Source organism: Oncorhynchus masou, chromosome 22, assembly GCF_036934945.1.
Source record: "Oncorhynchus masou masou isolate Uvic2021 chromosome 22, UVic_Omas_1.1, whole genome shotgun sequence".
NCBI classification, from domain to species: domain Eukaryota; kingdom Metazoa; phylum Chordata; class Actinopteri; order Salmoniformes; family Salmonidae; genus Oncorhynchus; species Oncorhynchus masou.
The window spans coordinates 29,531,219-29,556,719 of record NC_088233.1 but is presented as its reverse complement, the minus strand read 5'-3'; positions in this window follow the sequence as shown (position 1 = coordinate 29,556,719).

Genomic DNA, 25,501 nt, shown 5'->3' with positions numbered 1-25,501 from the left:
TCATGATAAGCTTTAGAACACACTATCTACGAAGAGAGTTTTCACCTATATTTTTTGTAGCTGCCGATTTACCACAACAAACCGACGCTGGCCATAAGCAAACAAGAAAATCCAGAGTGGGCGCCCATAGCGGCCCGAGGACTTTAATGCAAGCAAACTTAAATCTGTTTTTCCTATTTTCTACCAGCATGTTACATGTGCAACCAGAGGGGAAGAAATCTCTAGACCACCTTTACTCCACACAAAGAGACACGTACAAAACTTTTGGAAAATCTGACCATAACTTTATCCTCTTGATTCCTGCTTACAGGCACAAACTAAAGAAAGAAGTACCAGTGATGAGCTCAATATGGAAGACGTCAGATGATGCAGATGCTAAGCTCCAGGACTGTTTTGCTCGCACAGACTGGAATATGTTCCGGGATTCTTCCAATGGCATTGAGGAGTACACCACATCAGTCACTGGATTCATCAATAAGTGCATCGATGATGTCATCCCCACAGTGACCGTACATACATACCCCATCCAGAAGCCATGGATTACAGGCAACATCCGCACTGAGCTAAAGGGTAGAGTTGCCGCTTTCAAAGAGCGGGACTCTAACCCGGACGTTTATAAGAAATCCTGCTATGCCTGCTGACGAACTATAAGAACAGGCAAGGCGTTGAATCCTACTACACTGGCTCCGGCGCTCGTCGGATGGGGCAGGGCTTGCAAACTATTACGGACTACAAAGGCAAGCACAGCTGCGAGCTACCCAGTGTCACAATCCTACCAGGCGAGCTAAATGGTTTCTATGTGCCCCGCTCCTCTTTCTTTCCTTCTCTGCTCATTTCTCTTTTATGGATGTACTGTATCTGTCTATGCATCTGTCTCTCAGGAAATTCTGGAACTAAATGACTACCGACCAGTAACACTCACTTCCGTCATCATGAAGTGCTTTGAAAGGCTAGTTAAAGACCATATCACCTTCTCCCTCCCCAACATACTCGGCCCTCACCAATTCGCCTACAGCCCTGACAGGTCCACGGACGACGCAATAACCATTGCACTGCACACTGCCCTTACCCACTTGGACAAAAGGAATATGTGAGGATGCTGTTCATCGACTACAGCCTGGCCTTCAATACCATGGCACCCTTTAAGCTCATTGCAAAGCTCACGGCCCTGGATCTAAACTCCTCCCTATGCAACTGGATCCAGAACTTCCTAACGGGTGCCCCACAAGGGTGCGTCCTCTCACACTGCCTGCCCTACAGGACACCTATAATATCAGGTGTCACAGGAAGGCCAAGAATATAATCAGGGACCCCAGCCATCCAAGCACTGTTCCAAGCAAAACTGGAGGACTGGACAATAGTTTCTACCCTCAGACACTCAAGCTGCTGAATAGCCACCACTCTTCAGCTATTTGACACCCCCCCCCCCCCATCTCCCTATGGAAATGCCCCCAACTCTACTAAATTCGTCACTCTGCATTGTATTATTACTTTTTAAAGATTATGATTTGTATTGTTTTTTGTTGGTCCCCCCACACCCCCTCAATGGTAATGCTGGTCCCCCTATGGTCATTCTCCCCCCACCCCTTCAACAGTCTTTACTCTGTCGCCACCCCAATGGACATTTATTTAATCATCACTTCTAGGGCTGTTTTTTTATTACCATTTTCAGATTTTCACTGTACCCTGCAATCACACTTGCAACCCAGTACATGTGACTATTAAACACTGAATCTGAATTTTTAAAATAATTCTGCAGTCATCGACAAAGTGACCAAAAAACAAATGATCTTATGCACTTCTCTCTCTATTTCTCTCTCTCTCTCTCTCGCTCTCACACTCACACCAACACTCACACACACACACGGCTAGAAGATAATTAGCCTATACGCAACATGGCTAGCTGGAGTTGGCAAGCTGGTCTATCTTAATTCTACAGCCTATTAACCAACCTGGCATCTTAACGTGTGCTGCAACAAGTTTCAATGCTGCATTTTTGAAATTCTGGTCCCGGTATACATCAGAAGTTGTATCTAATATCGCAGGGTACACAGAGAAAGGCAACATTTCTGAGTGATCTGGATCTGGATTGTGACAATTGTGTAAAATGTACCGTACGCCAACGTGATGACACAAGCAGTGTACACGCGTCTTAACACTGTAATATCATATTTTATAACTAAGCTACTCAGGATGGCAATAGCTTTCAAATGCCCACCTGAGCCAAATTGTGATTTAGAATTGTATGAGGGCGGGGATGCAGGGTTGTGTTCCGAACAAAGAAACAAGAAAAAAAAGCACATTACATTGAAGACACTTCTTTGAGTCATAAAGGTGCTTTAAAATTACTTAGGATGTCACACCCCAGACATTAGAAATCCTTATTATTCTCTATGTTTGGTTAGATCAGGGTGTGACTCGGGTGGGAAATTCTATGTTTTCTATTTCTTTGTTTTTGGCCGTGTGTGTGTTTCCCAATCGTCGTTGTCTCTGATTGGGGATCATACAGTATATAAGTTGTCATTTTTCCTTTTTGGTTTTGTGGGATCTTGTTTTCCGTTTATTATCTGTGCCTGACGGAACTGTTCGCTTTCATTTTTATATTCGTTATTTTTGTTTGAGTGATTCTTGACAATGAAGATCATGAACACTTTCCACGCTGTGCATTGGTCCACTCTTCCTTACTACGACAAGTGTTACATAGGAACTGTGGCCACTTGGAGACCCCAGTTAGTCCTCTCACTCAAACGCTTGTCATGTTTTTATCTTATGTTGCACCTACCCCATATTTTTCAACAAATATTTGTATCATGTAACTGAATGTATGCGGCATATTTTCAGATTTCGTTATCAATAAATGTGTCAATAAGTACAGAATGTAGATTCACATAAAATAAACAGTGTATTGTTTGGATTCAGTCTTGTGTCAGGTGACCTGTTGTGTCCTCACCTTTGGTCTAATCATTTCCCCCAAATCTTGAGACTGTTTCCTTGCAATTCCCTTTCGAAAATATGTTAATATTTATTCTGGAAGAAGCATTTAAATGTAACCCTCTCCATATAGGCCAATTCCTATGAGTATAAAGGTTTAAGGAGATGAATAACATAGCCTACAGTATCCCCTGCTCTCCTTCAGGTGAGAAGTGATATCAGGTCAATATTATAATGTTAAATATTTATCAGATGTGAGTTTAGCTGAGGTGTTGATGGAATGATGTAATGAAGAAAACACATTTCTTTTGAGAGAGTGTGTTTGTAATGCATTTTAAGTGCCTAGTGACACACACACACACACACACACACACACACACACACACACACACACACACACACACACACACACACACACACACACACACACTGACCATACTCAGTAGCAGACACTAAAACAAAGCATTAAATATAAAGGAGGTATTTCTGTCCCTGTTTCTGTTCTCCATCAATAATGAATGTAGAAGATGATGTTTCTGTGGTCCGGACCTCTCTCTGGTTTTCTGGAAATGTGTGTGTGTGTGTGTGTGCTACAAGCTCCCACAGTCTCACTGCAGAATTATATGTTAAGGTTCGGGATAGGGTTTAAAAAAAACACGAGTGTCCACCACTGGGATTGTACCTAGAACCTTCTGATCCAGAATCATGGATTACATCTGTCCACCACCCCCATTCATAACACCCTAGAAAACCCCAAGCCAAATGGATGGTAATAGCACTCACTGTTGCCCCTAGTGGACCGTTTTGAAGGCATTTCCCGACATCCTCAGGACATGGACATACGTACAATTTCGAAGTCAATCTTGAGCTATCTGACTGGTGGGTGTGGGTTTGAGATGGTGTGTGTGCGTGCGTGTGCGTGGGTGGGTGTGAGTAAATATCTCCATCAACCACCATAAGGGACTCAGTAGTGCAACAAAGAGGGCAGCCAAGCCTATCGAATATTTACCTCAAAACACGTTTCTCTGTCTATGTGCATTTCTCTGGCATCTGTGCTGTATTTGTGTGACATGTCCCTGCATGGGGTCTGCCTGGCCAGTGTGTCTGTATGTCTTGAGTGAACTGAACTGAACACAGAACACTGAACTAAACTGTGTCACGCGTCATTCTGCTTGTCTCAGACTCTCCCTATTCTATCGGTCTGACTGGAGTGTGTGTGTGTGTGTGTGTGTGTGTGTGTGTGTGTGTGTGTGTGTGTGTGTGTGTGTGTGTGTGTGTGTGTGTGTGTGTGTGTGTGTGTGTGTGTGTGTGTGTGTGTGTGTGTGTGTGTGTGTGTGTGTGTGTGTGTGTGTGTGTGTGTGTGTGGGCACCAAGCTAGCTGATGGAGTGTTTTCAAACCGGAGTGACAGTGCAGTATGACCATCCTAACATGGAGCTGAAAGCTGAATGAGTTGACTGAATAGCATGGTGCACTTTAGCAGAATACACTGTGTCTGTGTGACTTCAAAAACACAAACCAAGCACTTGAAAACAACCTGGTTGGGCGATCAGCTGAACACTCACAACCCTAAAGAGGGCTGGAGAGAACTGGCTGAGTGATGACAGTGTGGACATTCTGAAAGCCAGTTAAGAAATGCATCGTGAACAGGCTAACAATATAACCTTCTATTCTAGTTTTGACCTGCTGCTGGCTTACACTGTAAATCCTCGACACCTCCCTCCCTTCACTCTCTTTCTCTACCTCCTTATGCCTAGCTCTTTCCCTACAGAATAACTATCTGCAGTGTGACAGAAGTGTAAGCCCTGTAGTCATGTGTTAGGACTGCCTGTCCTACATTTTTTATTTCACCTTTATTTGACCAGGTAGGCCAGTTGAGAACCAGTTCTCATTTACAACTGCGACTTGGCCAAGATAAAGCAAAGCAGTTAAACAAAAACAACAACAACACAGAGTTACACATGGGATAAACAAACGTACAGTCAATAACACAATAGAAAAATATATATACAGTGTGTTCAAATGGAGTAAGGAGGTAAGGCAATAAATAGACCATAGCAGCGAAGTAATTACAATCTAGAAAATTAACACTGGAGTGATAGATGTGCAGATGAGGATGTGAAAGTAGAAATACTGGTGTGCAAAAGAGCAAAAAAAGTAAATAAAAACAATGTGTGGATGAGGTGGGTAGTTGGATGGGCTATTTACAGATTGGCTGTGTACAGCTGCAGCGATCGGTAAGCTGTTCAGATAGCTGATGCTTATTAAAGTTAGTGAGGTAGATATAAGTCTTATGGATAAGTCTTATGGATCAAATGTTCGTAATGAGATGTTGACAGGGGATGGACATGAAAATCCAACGCAGATTTGTCTTTTCCCCACTGCACTTGCTTACACACATACACACACACACAATCTACAGACGTCATGTTTGATGTGAGATTATATATATCTGCAGTAGCCTACTCAAACCATGGCCCACGGATGAGAGAGAGAGAGTGTGTAATGCATTTTAAGTGGCTAGTGATACAAACACGAACACACATACATACACACACTGACAGTACTCAGTAGAAGACACTGTGTGTGTGTGTGTGTGTGTGTGTGTGTGTGTGTGTGTGTGTGTGTGTGTGTGTGTGTGTGTGTGTGTGTGTGTGTGTGTGTGTGTGTGTGTGTGTGTGTGTGTGTGTGTGTGTGCGTTTGTGTGTGTGTGTCGTGTCTTTGTGAGACGCAGAGTAGATGAGCGGATGATCTCGAAATAGTAGGTGAACGCATGTTTGGTGCCCACCGTGAAGCATGGACAAGGAGCTGTGATGGTGTGGGGGGGGGGGGGGGCTTTGCTGGTGACACTGTCTGTGATTTATTTAGAATTAACTAGCATGGCTGCCACAGCATTCTGTAGCGATACTCCATCCCATCTGCTTTGCCCTTTAATGGGACTAACGTTTATTTTTCAACAGGACAATGACCCAACACACCTCCAGGCTGTGTAAGGGCTATTTGACCTAGAAGGAGAGTGATGAAGTGCTGCATCAGATGACCTGGCCTCCACAATCACCAGACCTCAACCCAATTGAGATGGTTTGGGATGAGTTGGACAGCAGAGTGAAGGAAAAGCAGCCAATAAGTGTTCAGCGTATGTGGGGACTCCTTCAAGACTGTTGGAAAATCATTCCAGGTGAAGCTGGTTGAGAGAATGCCAAGAGTGTTTAAAGCTGTCATCAAGGCAAAGGGTGGCGACTTTGAAGAATCAAAAATCTAAAATTCACTTTTTTGGTTACTACATGATTCCCTATGTGTTATTTCATAGTGTTGATGTCTTCATTATTATTCTACAATGTAGAACATATAAAAAATAAAGAATAACCCTTGAATGAGTTGGTGTGTCCAAACTTTTGACTGATACTGTGTAGATAAAGCTCTGGAACAAATGAAGAGACCATGGCAAAATGTTCAGTTTCTCTGGTTCTACTATTTATAGGTATCAACTATGTCTTGAGTTCATATTCATTTTGAACAACACAATACTAATGTTTAAACTTAGGAAGAGTTCAGAAATCAATATTTGGTGAAATAACCCTGATTTTCATACCTATAAATAGTAAAACCAGAGAAACTGATCATTTTGCCGTGGTCTCTTCATTTTTTCCAGAGCAGTATATATTTGTTACCTCGCCTACTTAACTAGCGAATGCAGCTAGTTAAGGGGTGTATACATTCCACTGATTCGGTTGAAAAAAAAAATCTTAAATGGAAGCAAACGGAACAAAACAGGAACAAACATAGCTGAATTTGTCCAATAGAAACTCTCGTTTGCAACTGTTGGACTAATGATTACAAATAGTCCTCCCTCATCTTAAACGGCACCAACTGCCACTGGTTTTTACTGATGTCACGGCTATGCTAATATGGCAAAAATTCACTAGCTAGCTAACTAACAAGTGTAATGATATATTTGGCAGACAACAAGTGCTCATTGTGCAAATGTATTTAAGTTTTCAATACACATTCGAGATGAAATATAGTCTACAATCTATGCCAACCCGTCTGTTTTGCCCCATAGTTGCGCATGTTTCGGTTTTGTTTCTAAACCACCAACCCATCAATGTTACAGCCCACTAAAGTACATTTTCCCTCCATCTTACAGAGCTGCTGTTTTTGGATTTCAAAGTCATCTTGTACTATAGCTGTGGTGGATTTAGTGTTCTCCTCTGCTCTGTGACCTCAGTCATTACATCTATCTGGATCCTAACACACTGTCAGTGGCTGGACAACCCATTAAAATAAGTATCTCAAAGATCCATTTTAGAGCCTACGTCATATAACCTGGTTCATGTCATTCATAAAACAGAGTAAAAAAGTAGTATGCCAGTATATGAGGGAGGGGATGAATAAAATATGTGCTTATGGAAAATATGTGTTAATGTTTCACGAGGTCAGAACAGATTTCCTCTGGCATATTTAGCAGCTGTAACATATTTAACAGTCTAGACTGTTACAGACAAAGCTGTTCATTACCACTACATCATCTAGACCAGGGGTGGTCAATATACCTGGAGAGATACTGGACTGTGGAACACACATGACAGCCAAAAACCTGCATGCATGCATACCCAATGGTTCACAGTAACCTGGAAGTTTCCATTTCTGTAAATCTCATTTTTACAATCTCTCTATCTCCATCTCTCTCAATGTCTCTCTCTCTTTCATCTCATTCATTATGTCCAGCACACCCAATTACTGTCTACACATCTACATTATCTACAGTGTCTTGTTTTATTCAGTTTCTTCTCTCCATCCCTCTTTCCTCCCCACTTTTCCTGGTTTGCCAGTTCAGACATGCTTAGAGGCTACTAGTGTGTGTGTGTGTGTGTGTGTGTGTGTGTGCGTGTGCGTGTGTGTGTGTGTGTGTGTGGGGGGGGGGGGGGGGTAGGTGTGTTCAAACCTCTGACTGGTACTGTAGATAATATCCAAAACTGAAATAAACAATACAAATTGACAGTAAACATTACACTTAAAACAGTTCCAAAAGAATAAAGACATTTCAAATGCCATATTATATGCAAATAGTTTAAGTACAAAATATCAAACAAATAAACATAAATGTGGGTTGTACATACAATGGTGTTTGTTCTTCACTGGTTGCTATTTTCTTGTGGCAACTGGTCATATATCTTGTTGCTTTGATGGCACACTGCAGTATTTCACCCAATAGATATGGGAGTTTATCATTCATTGTGGATCTGTGTAATCTGTGTGAAATATGTGTCTCTAATATGGTCATACATTTGGCAGGAGATTAGGATGTGCAGCTCAGTTTCCATCTCATTTTGTGGGCAGTGTGCACATAGCCTGTCTTCTGTTGAGAGCCAGGTCTGCCTACGGCGGCCTTTCTAAATAGCAAGGCTATGCTCACTGAGTCTGTACATAGTTAAAGCTTTCCTGGTCAGGTATTCTACCACTGTAAACTATTTGTTTAAGGCCAAATAGCATAGTTTACTCAGTTTTTTTGTTAATTATTTCCATTTTGTCAAGTAATTATCTTTTAGTTTTTTCATAATTTGGTTGGGTCTCATTCCTTTTCATTTCTTTTCATCGTCCCTCTTTCTCTCTCTTCCTCCCTCTCTCTCTCACTTGTTTAAGTCGAGCAGTTTCTCAGCAACTTTCTCTATTTGTTAACACGCCATCTCTTCTCTTTGCTTTAGAGTTACTCCCTCTGTTTTTGGATGGCACACGGAGAGGAGTGGGTGAACAGTAGGATGGACATAAGGGAGGGACGGAGAGATGGATGGAGGGAGATGGGAAAGAAGATGAAGAGAATATAAAGCGAAAAACTAAACGATTTTGTGTCCAAGATTCGCCTACTGCTTAGTGTGTGCGTGTGTGTGTGTGTGTGTGTGTGTGTGTGTGTGTGTGTGTGTGTGTGTGTGTGTGTGTGTGTGTGTGTGTGTGTGTGTGTGTGTGTGTGTGTGTGTGTGTGTGTGTGTGTGTGTGTGTGTGGTCAACTATGTCTTGTCTGAAGTGTTACCGTCATGGCTGATTTATACAATATCTCTCTCTCTCTTTAAAGTTCAACCTGTGGGAGGGAACACAATATCAGATCTTCAAGGTCTCTGCTTTTCTTTCTCTCAATTTCTCCATTCCTTTACATCCTCCCTCTCTTCCTCCCTTTCTCATTTGTTGAAGTCAAGCAGTTTCTCAGCAACTGACTCCTTATTTGTCAGCCCTCCATCTCTTCTCGCTTTTCTTTTGGATGGCACATGGAGCAGAGTGGGTGAATAAACAGAAGGAAGGACAGAAGAACAGAGGGAAGGAGATGGGAAAGAAGATAAAAAGAAAATTGAGTGAAAAACTATGAGATATTGTGTCCAAGATTCACCTAGTGCCGAGAGTTTGTATCAATGTGTTTGTGTGAATGTAAGTGTATACTTGTGTCTGTGTGTGTGTGCGTGTGTGTTTATTTGTATGTGTGTGTCCAACATGTCCCTACCGCAGGCATAGTCTCTTATAGACCTCTCTGTCAGATTGGTCCCATCTGCTTCCAAGACGGGTGCAGTCTGGGCCTAGGAGGGAGAACATTGAAACACACACACACTAACTATCTGGCTCGTTGGCTCAGCCTGGTCACACCAAATCCAATGCAGTATTCAAAGTTAGTCTAGGTCCACAGGACATCGGGAAATGCCTTCAACACCAGCCACAATGGACGACGTTGTGCGCTATTACCATGAAGTAGCTCCAGCGATCTCAATCCCAGTGCTAGACACGGCTAAAAATAAAAAAGAATGTTCCAAACCTTAACTCTTTAACGCCCACACCAGTAGAAATCCACTTTTTCGAGCTAAAAGACAATGTCAGGAGCTTACCCCTGATGTTTCTCAATGATTTACAGTTTTTTTACAATCACATTGGCACTAATTTCAGAACATTGTGGTATTTTTTCAAAACCCAAGACACAGGCTGTCCAATGTTCAAAACATTGCATTGTGCATTCATACCTTTAAGGAAACCTTGCACTTGAAGAATCATTGGTTCAAATAACTAACTTATCATGAAATAACATAGGAACATTCATTTAGATCACCCACACACAAGATACCGATAGTTTCACTGTGTAGTTGTTCGTACAATCATTAAATATTGTAGTACAAAATATGTGACACATGTTTCATTATGCTACTTCATGTAAATACATCACTGTAAAAGGACTAGTAGAGAGAATACTACAGACACAGTGGACTCATTGAACAAAATATGACATTTATTGATGAAATACAATAAAATCACATCGAATCAAAGCAAAAATAATTAGCTACAAAAAAATATCAACTGCAGTGTTAGTGTTCCTCACCTGGCTTACTGTAAAAAGTGCCTGTCATATAACTTCCATCTCCATGTGGAGAAAAACTCCTCAATTGGGTTAAGGAAAGGAGAGTATAGAGGTAAGTACAGGGATGTAAATTATGGTTGGGTCTGAAACCATGCTTGCACCATTTGAGCCTGGTGGAACATGACATTATACCACACAATGACATAGGTCATGCCATCAGCTCTACAGACCTGATTTAGCTCATCAAGGAAGGTTTCATTCAAACGGCGAATCATGTGGAGTATATAGAGTAGAGAGCCTAAGATGTTGTTTGACCAAACATTAGAACAGGCAAGATGAGTAATCTAAGCAACTTTGACAGTGTGTAACGGCCGTTGTTGGTGGAAGAAGGTGAGGACCAAGGTGCAGCGTGGTATGTGTCCATATTTATTAGAATGAACACGGAAATAACAAAAATAACAAAGAGAAACGACCGAAAACCGTTCTGGCTGGTGCAGACACACAACAGACAACAGAAAATAATCACCCACGAAACACAATAGAAAACAGGCTACCTAAATATGGTTCTCAATCAGGGACAATGATTGACAGCTACCTCTGATTGAGAACCATACCAGGCCAAACACAGAAATAGCAAATCATAGAAAAACTAACATAGACAACCCACCCAACTCACGCCCTGACCATACCAAAACAAAGACATAATAAAAGAACTAAGGTCAGAATGTGACAGTACCCCCCCACAAAGGTGCGGACTCCGGCCGCAAAACCTAAACCCATAGGGGAGGGTCTGGGTGGGTGTCTGTCCACGGTGGCGGCTCTGGCGCTGGACGTGGACCCCACTCCACCATAGTCCTTCTCCGCCTCTTTACCCGCCTCTGTGGCCTCTAACACGGCGACCATCGCCGCCGACCTCGGACTGGGGATCCAAGCCACGTCTCCCGAATGGACGGGAGATTCCGGCAGCACCGGACAGTCGGGAAACTCTGGCAGCTCCGGAGTGAAGGGCGATTCCGGCAGCTCCTAGCTGACTGGCGGCTCTGGCAGCTCAGGACAGACGGGCGACTCTGGCAGCTCAGGACAGACGGGCGACTCTGGCAGCTGTTCGTCCCATGTTGTAACCTCCTCCAGATAGCGCTGCTCCTTACCATGTTGCTTGGTCCTTTGGTGGTGGGTGATTCTGTAACGGCCGTTGTTGGTGGAAGAAGGTGAGGACCAAGATGCAGCGTGGTATGTGTCCATATTTATTAGAATGAACACGGAAATAACCAAAATAACAAAGAGAAACGACCGAAAACTGTTCTGGCTGGCGCAGACACCATAACAGCTGTTTAAAACAGTGGTGTGCAGAATTGTATCTCTTAACGTACAACACCATGAATAATTCAGGCTGTTGTGGAGGGAAAAGGGGGTCCTACACAATACTAGATAGCAACCAGTACTAGATAGCCACCAAGCCACCTAATAAATTGGCCGGTCAGTGTATAGTGATGTAAAATCGGAAAACATGGTCTGGAAGAGTGGTACATGGGACCATAGAAACAGTGTCTGATAAAGAATAATGATGAAATATTGCAGCCATAGATAATGTTGTCAGTCCAATTGGTTCATATTCCTCGGAAATTGGTGTCAATGGATCTCGTTATCCTGAAACCTTCATGATCTAAACATGGAATATTGTTTGCCAGTTTCCGTAAAACATGCATTAAGAGTAATGCAACAGTTACTTATAATTTTGAGCAGTTGTATCAATTGATAGTTAGATCATTGTAATATAATGAATAGACAGTTATCTCAGATGTAATGTGTGAATTGCATTTTGAAATGGTAACATTTTGATGTTACGTTGTGTCATTTTGAACAGGTGATTTTAGTTCAATGAACAAATGATCTTAGCTTTATGTGTATTGGATCCAAGTAATTGGAAAAAGTGTTAAGAGTTTTGCAAAATTTGCATTTTGATCATTGGTTGTGAGTTTTGTGCCTAGATTTTTGAAAAATGACATCAAGGTTCCCGAAATTAGTGCCAAAGTGATTGTAAAAGACTGTAAGTCAATAAGTCATCATTTTAAACAAAGTATGATATATTTGGGTGACAAATCCGAACTGCCCACTTCGTGCAAATCCATGTGAATGCGGTGTGTTTTCCAATGATATGACATACATATTCTTTTCAGCTCACGTTTAGTTTCAGGTCTGGGTTTTATTTGAATGTTACCACCCACCAGCATGGCATTGTTTATAAAAGGCCATGTTGCAAGTTAAATTTGCAATATACATCCCTTGTAGATGGATTGCTAACGAAAATCAAATTTTGACACACTTGCGTTAATAAACAGCCTGTGAATTTGCCTGTGACATTCGTTCAGATGAATACTCTGGAGCTGACTGGGGACAACATCTGGTGAAGACACCGATTCTACAAACAAGTAGATATTACACCTCGGCCTGAATAGGCAAGTCAGTTAATTATTTTTAACATTTTTTTAATTGAACCTTTATTTAACTCGGCAAGTCAGTTCAGAACAAATTCTTATTTAGCGGTCTAAGGCACTGCATCTCAGTGCAAGAGGTGTCACTACAGTCCCTGGTTCGAATCCAGGCTGAATCACATCCGGACGTGATTGGGAGTCCCATAAGGCAGCGCACAATTGTCCCAGCGTCGTCCGTGTTTGGCCAGGGTAGGATGTCATTGTAAAAAATTGTTTGTTCTTAATTAACTGACTTGCCTAGTTAAATAAAGGTTAAATAAACAATTAAAAAAATGAACTGACTTCCTAGTTAAGGCAAACTCTAAAATGGCAACCTGAGTGACGAGGCTCGGGATGCCGTGGATGGATCACCTGAGGGGGTTTCAGCATCTATTGCCAGAAATTCTGAAGATTGGGATTTATTCCTTCCCACAGGTGATCCTAGCATAAAAAAATCACCAGGTCTTCCTTTGCACACGTGCGCCTGTGTACATAGTAGGTGCACATGGCAAGGGCAATAGGATCAAGGATCATGGTAGTAGTTAGGATACTGTCCGGCACTGTCCAAGAGCGGGTGACGGGCCAGTCTTTTGGCTTATAGTCAATTAAAAGTGCCTCATCCAGTATGCTAAGGTCATTATGTTGTGCACCATTGGGGCGGCAGTGTAGCCTAGTGGTTAGAGCATTGGACTAGTAACCGAAAGGTTGCAAGTTCAAATCCCCGAGCTGACAAGGTACAAAATCTGTCGTTCTGCCGCTGAACAGGCAGTTAACCCACTGTTCCTAGGCCGTCATTGAAAATAAGAATTTATTCTTAACTGACTTGCCTAGTAAAATAAAGATTAAAAAAAATTGTGAGGGCACTAGATATGAGGGGATTCTATTCATTGCCAAGTGGTCCATAGAAGAACAAACTTCACAGAAAAAATCCTCCAACAACAATCGAACCAATTGGACATGGGCATAGTCATTGTTCATGATTTCAACTATCTTTCCTACCGACAGGAGGATTTGGTTCAGGAGAGTAGCGTGTGTGTTTACCACCAGAACAGAGTCCCGGAGAGACCTTCACACATGCTGCAACTTGAGTGCCTTTGATTTAATCTGTTGCTGGATAAGTGGCATCTCTTCAATGATCTCCCTAATGTTTCTTTTGACTGTGGCTAGACTGACTGCGTTGATGGCAGTGATACCTAGAGCAAATGTGACTCACCACCTGGATTAGGTCTTATGTAGCAAAATGTTATTGTCCGTTTTTTTTACATTGGATAAAAGAAGAGACTCAGAGCTACAAAATGGTATTTCATACACATAATTTTTGAGGAACAATGGGAAAGTAATTGTACTTTGAAAGTTGATACACTTGTAAACTCACTTTTGAAAAAGGGCCTTTGAATGTTTTGGTACCTACTAGGGAGCTCTCCTATGTCTACACACATTCAGCATTGTTCACACCCTCTTAAGCCAGCCCCACCCATCTCTTTATTAATTACCTCTGGTTATGGACACTTTTGCCAGCAATAACGTTTCCACAGCCTGTTCTTCAGACAGTGAACATAGATCTGGCAATATCTACATTTTCAACCCCTTGATGAGCTCGCACTCTGAAAGTAAAGAAAATAGCGTATTTTTTGTAGACACGAAAACAATAACTGAGATATGACTGTTCAATCTAAAGCAGCAGATGCCATTTTCAGGACATGTTAAACTTCTTGAAACTCTGGGGGCAGTATTTCATTTTTGGATGAAAAACGTTCCCGTTTTAAACAAGATATTTTGTCACAAAAAGATGCTCGACTATGCATATAATTGATAGCTTTGGAAAGAAAACACTCTGAAGCTTCCAGAACTGCAAAGATATTGTCTGTGAGTGCCCCAGAACAGGAGCTACAGGCAAAACCAAGATGAAACTGCAACCAGGAAATGAGCAGGATTTTTGAGGCTCTGTTTTCCATTGTCTCCTTATATGGCTGTGAATGCGACAGGAATGAGCCTGCCCTATCTATCGTTTCCCCAAGGTGTCTGCAGCATTTTGACGTATTTGTAGGCATATCATTGGAAGATTGACCATAAGAGACTACATTTGCCAGGTGTCCGCCCGGTGTCCTCCGTCGAAATTGGTGCGTCATTTTCAGCTGCTGGTATTTTTCCATGGGATTCTGAGACGAAAGCAGGCTTCCACGAACGGCATATCAATGAAGAGATATGTGAAAAAAACGCCTTGAGGATTGATTCTAAACAACGTTTGCCATGTTTCGGTCAATATTATGGAGTTAATTTGGAAAAAGTTTGACGTTTTGGTGACTGAATTTTCGGTTCGTTTCGGTAGCCAAATGTGATGTACAAAACGGAGCGATTTCTCCTACACAAAGATTCTTTCAGGAAAAACTGAACATTTGCTATGTAACTGAGAGTCTCATTGAAAACATCCGAAGTTCTTCAAAGGTAAATGATTTTATTTATTTGGTTATCTGGTTTTTGTGAAAATGTTGCATGCTAAATGCTATGCAAAATGCTAAGCTAGCTTGCAATACTCTTACACAAATGCTTGATTTGCTATGGTTCAAAAGCATATTTTGATAATCTGAGATGACAGTGTTGTTAAGAAAGGCTAAGCTTGAGAGCAGGCATATTATTTTCATTTCATTTGCGATTTTCAGAAATCGTTAACGTTGCGTTATGCTAATGAGCCTGAAAAAAAGCATTGGAATTAAAAGTTAAATGTTTAACCTACTAACGTGCTTCATTATTTACGTATTACCAGTTGATGAAGAACTCCAATTTCATATGTCATTGAAAATGTGTCTACGGATAAGAAGGGTGGACAAAATGCTATGCTAGGCTATAGATAAACTTACACAAATGCTTGTCTAGCTTTGGCTGTAAAGCATATTTTGAAAATCTGAGATGACAGGGTGATTAACAAAAGGCTAAGCTATCTCAATATATTTAATTTGTGATTTCATGAATAGGATTATTTTCTAGGGATATTTATGTCCGTTGCGTTATGCTAATTAGTGTCAGGCGATGATTACGCTCCCGCATGCGGGATGGGGAGTCATGGGTTTTCATTGCTTGCAGTTCCTACCTTCCATTGGATGTACCCATCTTTAGAAATTGGTTGAGGTTATTCCTTTGTGTAATGAAGAAGTATGGCTATCTTGAACAAGGGTCACTTCATGTGTACTGTTTGATAGAGGCACATGACCAGAAAGCATGCTTCAGGTTGTTTTCTTCCTGTATTGAACACAGATCATCCCGTCTTCAATTTTATTGATTATTTACTTTAAAAAATACATAGAGTTGTATTACAAAAGTAGTTTGAAATGTTTTGGCAAAGTTTACAGGTAACTTTTGAGATATTTTCTAGGCACATTGCGCAAGTTGGAACCGGTGTTTTTATGGATCAATGCGCCAAATAAATTGACATTTTGGATATATATGGATGGAATTAATCGAACAAAAGGACCATTTGTGATGTTTATGGGACCACATATGGAATCAGTTAAGAACAAATTCTTATTTACAAGGACAGCCTACTCCTTCCTTCCTGTCAGGGAATTGAAACCCAGTCTGCCGCATGCCTGCAATATGAAAGAGTATAAAATGCTTCTGAAAGATGCCCTCTGGTGGTCAAACAAGCAATAACTTGCATTAACAGAAAAAATGGCTGACAATTAGATAATTTGCCACAGAATGCTGCAGCAGCCCGCAATGTGTGCCACAGTACAACGCAACTTTTAAAGAAGGAACCACTGAATACACCAAACTTTTGGGCATCTCAAAAAAGTTCCTGCCCCACTGTTCAGGACCACATGCGATTGTGTTCAAGCTGTCACCTGTGGCTTATCAAATCAGAATCAGCAAAGGTCGACAGAACACAATGTTCAAGTGGGTCCACAGGAACCAAATCAAGTTGTACAATCCCCCCTTGGAATATACGGGGGACAGTCAGTCCCAAATAGATAGAACCCTAGCAAATCCGAGGTACTAAAATAAAAGTGTTCAAGTACCCTCATCTGATCCCTTCCAGGAGATCAGTGCATTGCATCTCACAAATGTTTTTCTCTTTCAAGCTACAAGGTATGTGTTCCTTGTAACTGTTGATATTGTCCTACATTGTGCTGTTCGAAATAGGAAAATCAGCTAAATTAGTTGTGTCTTTAACAACAACAACAAAAATGAAATAAATAAACAATATATCTAATTATGCATTTTTGTAAGATAGAGTTATTATGGCTGATCCTGATATCTCTGCGCCCTGATCAAAACCAACCCAGCAGATGCACTCACGAGTGGACACCCTACGGGAATGATTCTCTGCGATAATCTAGGACTCCATATAACCAACTGCAGAGTAAACACGCAGAGTAAACATGCAGAGTAAACATGCAGAGAACGTGTACCGCCAACACATTCCACCTGCTCCACATTTGAGTTGGGCCCGGGCTGATTGGACCACCCAGACAGTTAAGCACGCCCAGCAAGACACTGCCCACATGTGTAACGGCTTTCTATAGGTGAAGGAGAGTCGGACCAAAATGCGGTGTGGCTATTGAGATTCATGTTTAATGAAAAAACACACTAAACACAAACACTACAAAACAATAAACATAACGAAAACCGAAACAGCCTAATACTGGTGCAAACTAGTACACGACAGACATAAGGACAGGAAATAGACTAATCTAGAACACCCCACTAAGCTACAATCCCAATACCTAATGAAAAAACCCCAAGACAAAACACACCATAAACAAAAACCCATGCCACACCCTGGCCTGACCAAATTGATAAAGAAAACACAAAATACTAAGACCAGGGCGTGACAGAACCCCCCCCCCCCAAGGTGCGTACTCCCGGCCGCACACCAAAACCCATAGGGGAGGGTCCGGGTGGGTGTCTGTCCACGGTGGCAGCCCCGGCACGGGACGTGGACCCCACTCTAACAAAGTCTTAGTCCATTTTCCTCCCGTCCTTAGATAGGCGACCCTCGCCGCCGACCTTGGCTTAGTAGTCCTCACCCAGGACCCTACTGGACTGAGGGGCAGCTCCGGACTGAGGGGCAGCTCGGGACCGAGGGGCAGCTTGGGACTGAGGTAGCTCGGGACTGAGGGGTAGCTCGGGACTGAGGGGTAGCTCGGGACTGAGGGGTAGCTCAGCACTGAGAGGAAGCTCAGCACTGAGAGGAAGCTCAGCACTGAGAGGAAGCTCAGGCAGGTAGTTGGATCCTGCAGATCCTGGCTGGCTGGCGGTTCTGGCAGATCCTGGCTGACTGGCGGTTCTGGAAGAGTCTGGCTGACTGGTGGATCCTGGCTGACTGGCGGATCTGGAAGAGTCTGGCTGACTGGCGGATCCTGGCAGACTGGCAGCTCTGGCTGCTCCATACTGACTGGCAGCTCTGGCTGCTCCATGCTGACTGGCGGGTCTGGCTGCTCCATGCTGACTGGCGGCTCTGGCTGCTCCATGCTGACTGGCAGCTCTGGCTGCTCCATGCTGACTGGCGGCTCTGGCTGCTCCATGCTGACTGGCGGCTCTGGCTGCTCCATGCTGACTGGCGGCTCTGGCTGCTCCATGCAGACTGGCAGCTCTGGCGGCTTCTTGCAGAATGGCAGCTCTGGCTGCTCCATGCAGACTGGCAGCTCTGGCAGCTCCTTGCAGACTGGCAGCTCCTTGCAGACTGACAGCTCCTTGTAGACTGGCAGCTCTGGCTGTTCCATGCAGACTGGCAGCTCAGAGCTGGAATGTACCGCACCGGGCTATGCACCCGCACTGGGGACACCGTGCGCACCATAGCATAACACGGTGCATGCCCGGTCTCTCTAGCCCCCCGGTAAGCACAGGAAGTTGGCGTAGGTCTCCTACCTAGCGTCGCCATACTCCCTGTGAGCCTCCCCCCAAGAAATTTTCGGGGCTGACTCTCGGGCTTCCATCCGCGTCGCCGTGCTGCCTCCTCATACCAGCGCCTCTCCGCTTTCACCGCCTCCAGTTCTTCCTTGGGGCGGCGATATTTTCCAGGCTGTGCCCAGGGTCCTTCTCCGTCTCGGATTTCCTCCCAAGTCCAGAAATCCTTATTTCGTATCTCCTGCTGCCGCTGCCTGTTGTCACGCCGCTTGGTCCTGTTGTGGTGGGTTTTTCTGTAATGGCTTTCTATAGGTGAAGGAGAGTCGGACCAAAATGCGACGTGGCTATTGAGATTAATGTTTAATGAAAAAAGACACTAAACACAAACACTACAAAACAATAAACGTAACGAAAACCGAAACAGCCTAATACTGGTGCAAACTAGTACACGACAGACATAAGGACAGGAAAAGGAACAAAAGGACAATCACCCACAAAACACTCAAAGAATATGGCTGCCTAAATATGGTTCCCAATCAGAGACAACGATAAACACCTGCCTCTGATTGAGAACTACTTCAGACAGCCATAGACTAATCTAGAACACCCCACTAAGCTACAATCCCAATACCTAATGAAAAAACCCCAAGACAAAACACACCACATACAAAAACCCATGCCACACCCTGGCCTGGCCAAATAGATAAAGAAAACACAAAATGCTCAGACCAGGGCGTGACAACATGTTGGCCCAACTCCAAAGTTCACAGTAACCCAGTCAGAACTAGCAGAGCCCAGGCGAGAAAAACTAGTAGTCGGGCGCTACTCTCAATAGGTGCAATCGTAGGGGCAATATTTGTGACCCGATTCAGAATACTAAACGTATGTCGCAAGTCACGACTTCAGAGGAGAGCCTTTTGAATGTTTTTTTTTTATCAAAATGCGTTTTTTTGGCAGAAATGCCTTCTTGGACATGTAAACTTTCATGTGCCTTAATATCAAACTTGTATGTCATCCGTAAATACCAATAAAATTGTTAAATAACGAGCCTAGTTGGTTTAGCTACAGAAAAAGTAAGCAACCTTCCCGCTAGCCATGATTGACTGAGATAATCAGTGGGCTGGACATGTCAAGAGATGAGTTTGGATTGGTCGGGGTTCCATCTTTTGTCTATGAAATGAGCTGCTTATACTACAGTTTTTTTTTTGAATAACATTGCTGCCCTGAATGTATCAGGCTCTATCGACAAAGGTCAAATACTTATTTTCCACCATAATTTGCAAATAAATTCATTAAAATTCCTACAATGTGATTTTCTGGATTTTTTTTCTCATTTTGTCTGTCATAGTTGAAGTGTACCTATGATGAAAATTACAGGCCTCTCTCATATTTTTAAGTGGGAGAACTTGCACAATGGGTGCCTGACTAAATACTTTTTTTGCCCCACTGTATGTTTTGTTTGATAAAGTTCATATTTATATCAAAATACGAGTTTACATTGGCGCGTTACATTCACTAGTTCCAAAAACATCCAGTGATTTTGCATAGCCAGAAATACTCAGAAATACTCATCATAAATGGAGATGATAATACAAGTTATACACATGGAATTATAGATATACCTCTCCCTAATGCAACCTTGGTGTCTGATTTCAAAAAAACTTTACGGAATAAGTAAACCATGCAATAATCTGAGACGCCGCTCAGAACAATAGTCAAAATAGTCGCCATGTTGGCATCAACATAAACAAGAAATTACACGATAAATATTCTCTTACCTTTGATGATCTTCATCAGAAAGTACTCCCAGGAATCCAAGGTCCACAATAAATGTTTGTTTTGTTCGATAATGTCCGTTTTTTATGTCCAAATACCTCCTTTTATTTAGCGCGTTTGGTATACATATCCAAGCGCTCATTCTGGTCAGTGTTAAATTGTACAAAAACTTTAAAAGTTATATTACAGGTCGAAGAAACATTTCAAACTATGTACAGAATCAACCATTAGGATGTTTTTAACATATAGCTTCATTAAAGTTCCAACCGGAGTATTCCTTTGTGTCTTGATGTGCAATGGAACGCAAGTGGATACCATGAGGAATGCGCGTGATCAGAAAATGGATGACTGCCAAACACCTGATACATTCTGCTCTCATTCAGTCCCACAACACAGTAGAAGTCTCATTCAAATGTCTATAGACGGTTGACATCTAGTGGAAGCCCTAGGAAGTGCAACGTCATTAATATCTCAAGGGGATTTCAATGGGAACTGTGGTGAATACATACCAAGCTCAGACTTCTCACTTCCTGTTATACTCAAAGACAACATTCAAACAGTTTTAGAAACTTTAGAGTGTTTTCTATCCAATACTAATAATAATATGCATATATTAGCAAGTGAGACTGTGTTGAAGGCCGTTTACTTTGGGCACCTTATTCATCCAAGCTACTCAATACTGCCCCCCAGCCATAAGAAGCTAGCAAGCCTGCCATCTAACGTCAGCTGGCTAGCTAACAACAAGCTTTAATACCCTCTTGGAACTACCCATCCCGGATCCGGGATAATTGTCATCAACTACACTAATTAGCATAGCACAACGGTCAAAAAATATTACTAGAAAAAATTCATTTTCATTAAATCACAAGTGAAATATAGTGAAACACAGCTTAGCCTTTTGTTAATCACCCTGTCATCTCAGATTTTGAAATTATGCTTCACAGCCAAAGCAAAACAAGCGTTTGTGTAAGTTTATCGATAGCCTAGCATAGCATTATGTCCTGCTAGCAGCAGGAAGCTTGGTCACAAATCAGAAAAGCAATCAAATTGACCGTTTACCTTTGATGATCTTCGGATGTTTTCACTGATGAGACTCGCAGTTAGACAGCAAATGTTCCTTTTGTTCCATAAAGATTCTTTTATACCCAAAATACCGACGTTTGTTGGTCACTTTATGTTGAGAAATCCACCAGAAATAGCGGTCACGACAACGCCGGAAAAAATTCCAAATTATATCCATAATATCGACAGAAACATGGCAAACGTTTTTTATAATCAATCCTCAAGGTGTTTTTCAAATATCTATTTGATAATATATCAACCGGAACAATTGGCTTTTCAGTAGGAGCGAGAGGAAAAATGACCACCTCTGTCTTTTACGCAAGAATCACTCTGAGAGCCCTCAGCTGGCAACGTAGTCGTTTACGCTCATTCTTTAACATAAAGGCGTGAAACTACATCAAAATGCTGAATACGTAGAAAAAGGAATCTCGTTGATATCCCTTTCAGTGGCCAATAGGGCTGCATAGGAACACAACGGTTTCAAAATAAGAGGCACTTCCTGATTGGATTTTCATCAGGGTTTCGCCTGCAATATCAGTTCTTTATACTCACAGACAATATTTTGACAGTTTTGGAAACTTTAGAGTTTTCTATCCTAAACTGTCAATTATATGCATATTCTAGCATCTGGCGGTTTACTTTGGGAACGTTATTTTTACCAAAAATTAAAATAGTCGCCCCTAGTTTCAAGAGGTTTTAAACTGTTCTGTGTTCTTTTTTCTCTTATCTGCCTGTCTTGTTGTACATGGAATTTACTTAAATGTACATGAATTTACTTGTTGTACATGGATTTACTTAAAAACCTTTAAGATGTCAGCTGCTAATTTGAAGATATACACCACCTAAACACTCATTTTCACTGGACTATCAAGCCCCTGTTGCTGCCAAATTTAGCGTAACTAGATTTGTTTCTTTTGAGCATTCCAGATTCAGCAGGTGAAGGACCTGCTTTATCAGGAGGATAATCTGGAAAGACTGACAATGGGATCATTGTTCCTGATCCTCAGTAGACAGAGAGGGCATCTCTGTCTACTGAGAATCTTGCTGTGCTGCAACGTCAAGTGAACCCTACCACTGACTCCTCATCTTTTGGTCAGGACATATACATGCATGCTTTTCGATTATTTATGAGTCTCCAGCCTTTTTAGGTGCAGTCCCCCCACACTATGTAGGATATTGTTTTAGCCCCAGTGCCACTCTTAATAATGGCAAATATTTGTATTTTATGGAGGAGAGTGAAAGGATAGCAGGCCCAGCTGTCAAAGTCAGAGAGTAGGCTATTCTGGATAGAGCAGGTACATTTGTGTAGTCTATTTCTTGTGAAGTTTTCTGTCCTCAGATTCAGCGAGCTGTGAAAGCCTGTCTGCAGATTAAGAGGTCCTAATGAAGAGCAGAGGTTCTCAGTCCTGGTCCTGGGGTGCACATTTTTGTTTTTGCCTTAGCACTGCACAGCTGATTCAAAGTATCAAGTCATCATCAAGCTTCAAGTGATATTTATGTATTCATTTGTGACGCTATAGCTGATATGATCCTGCTATTGTCACATGCCACACGTGCACATGTTTCTATCTATCCAATGTTATCATGATTTGTTATAAGGGATATTATACTTATATTATACAGGAAGTATTATTAAAGAGATGCTTTACATTGAAATACATAGAGATGTAGTATTCCCTGAGTTAATGAACCAAAGTCAGTTTTGCATTTCACCTCCTGATGATTATGATGACTGACAGTGTTAGAATAAAAAACGAAGCTTAATCATGCTCTCTCTCTATCCATCTGTCTCTCGTCTGCAGGTATGTTTTGATGTGAGAGAGGAAGCCAGTCTCGTCATCGCAACCTCACCCGCTCTTATGATAACCTTTGGGCCGACTGGGAGCCCAAAGCTGGTTAGGAGACACCACAAGAGACACTAAGAAATTGTGCTGAAGTGAGAGAATATTAGGGTAGCACTGTAATTCATTAATCATATGCTGTCTTCCCTGATCCTCTGTTTGACCTCTTTCCTTTTCTACATCTCTCTCCCACCTCCTCCTCCTCCTTCTTTTTTTGTAATGCACACCAAATGTGCATTGAAGTACAGACTGAACTTGTATTTATATTATAATATTATTATATATTATAATATTATTATAAATACTATAATATATATAATGCATGTATTATGTATTTACAACACCTGGATAATGAACTTTCTATAAAGCGTTTCACATTCTCCACTGGGTGAAATTAAGTATGTCATTTGAATACTACACCTATACTGTGTCTTCAGATTAATGCAGATGAAGGGAGTTAGATATGCATAGGTGTATTTCTGTATATATGAATTACATATCAGCCTTTACTTAAATCATGTTTCTAGTCTATTGTATACTTACAATGTGTAATCATTGATGTCCCAGGAGCAGGAGTGGTAAACACTGTTGAAGTGTATAATTGTAATACACACATGCAGACACAGCATCTTTAAAATAATGGACTTTGATACACCTGGTATTGGATATGACTGAAAAAGAATGTCTCACAGAGATTCATACCTGAACCACACCTTTATTTGCCAAGGAAGAGTACATGACCAGTGAATATATTCAATGTACAGGCTACAATGTGAGGATATCATGTGTGGTAATAACTACAGTTCATGTATATAGGACTTGCATCCTTGGCACAAAGTTATTATATTCTACTCAATCCATAGGCTTCATTAATGCAATTCAGACTTGAAGTCGATACAACAACTATGATAGCTGAGGTTCATAGGTTCTGATCTAATATTCATACCAAAAGTTTTAGGGTACATACAGAGATCGGCTACATACTGTAGCTAGCTACACATCCATAGGCATACAGTTATTTTTATCCTCCATTACACAGTAAGCAAATGAATAGTTAGCTAGCTATGTTACTTCAGCTGTATTGCATGGCAAATATAAGCAAGGCAAGCTAACACAAATGTACATTAAATTTGCAGTAAATACTATAGCTAGCTAGATTCTTTACATCCACTGTTTAACAAGACAACAGCCTGGTTTGCTGGTTTTCTCAGGAGTCCCTAAAACATTCAACACAAATCACAAATTCATAATCATGTCATAACACTAGCTAGCTAGCTGGACATGTTAGCTAGTCAGCTAACTTGCTAAATTTTTGTAAATTAACTGTCACGCCCTGGTCGAAATATATTATGTTTATCTTCATTTATTTGGTCAGGCCAGGGTGTGACATGGGTTATTGTGGTGTGTTTTTGTCTTGGGGTTTTGTGGGGTGTCTAGCGTAGTATATGGCTGCCTGAGGCGGTTCTCAATCAGAGTCAGGTGATTATCGTTGTCTCTGATTGGGAACCATATTTAGGCAGCCATATTCTTTGAGTGTTTCGTGGGTGATTGTTCCTGTCTCTGTGTTTATATTCACCAGACAGGCTGTATAGTTTATTCACGTTTCCGTCTGTTGTTTTTGTACATTTCAGTTATTTCATGTCTAGTCTATTTTCATCAATAAACATGAGTAACCACCACGCTGCATTTTGGTCCGCTCCTCCTTCAACAGAAGAACGCCGTTACATTAACTTTATGAAAAGAATATGCACAAACCTTTGTCTCTACATTAACTCTCAATTATACATTTATTGCTTGACTCGTTATGATGTTATAACTATTTACATATGCTTCCATCGTAATGTTTTGTCAGCCATCTTTGCTGAAGAACGTCACCAGGGAAGGGTGGTTTGCATTAAATCCGTCATTGGAACACTCAACATGATAGGTCATATAAAAACCTTGGGACCCAAATGCTTAATGAGTGCTCTCCCTTTTGGTGATCTCGATCAATGACGCTGTGATGCTGGGTACCTCTAAGTCCCGTGGCGTAAGCTCACAACTTTTAAAGGAGGAACCACTGTATGTAGACCTTATCCCTGACCTCAAACTCCTGGTGTGAGGCATTTTTGTCGTAATGGGTTTTGTCACCTTCTGCACTACTTTCCAGCTTTCCTTGAGCATAAGCAAAGGTAGTCTGGAGGTGGGTTCACAAGTCAGCCACGTATTGATTAGCTGTGTATGAAGTGGCTGCACCGACATCTTCAGG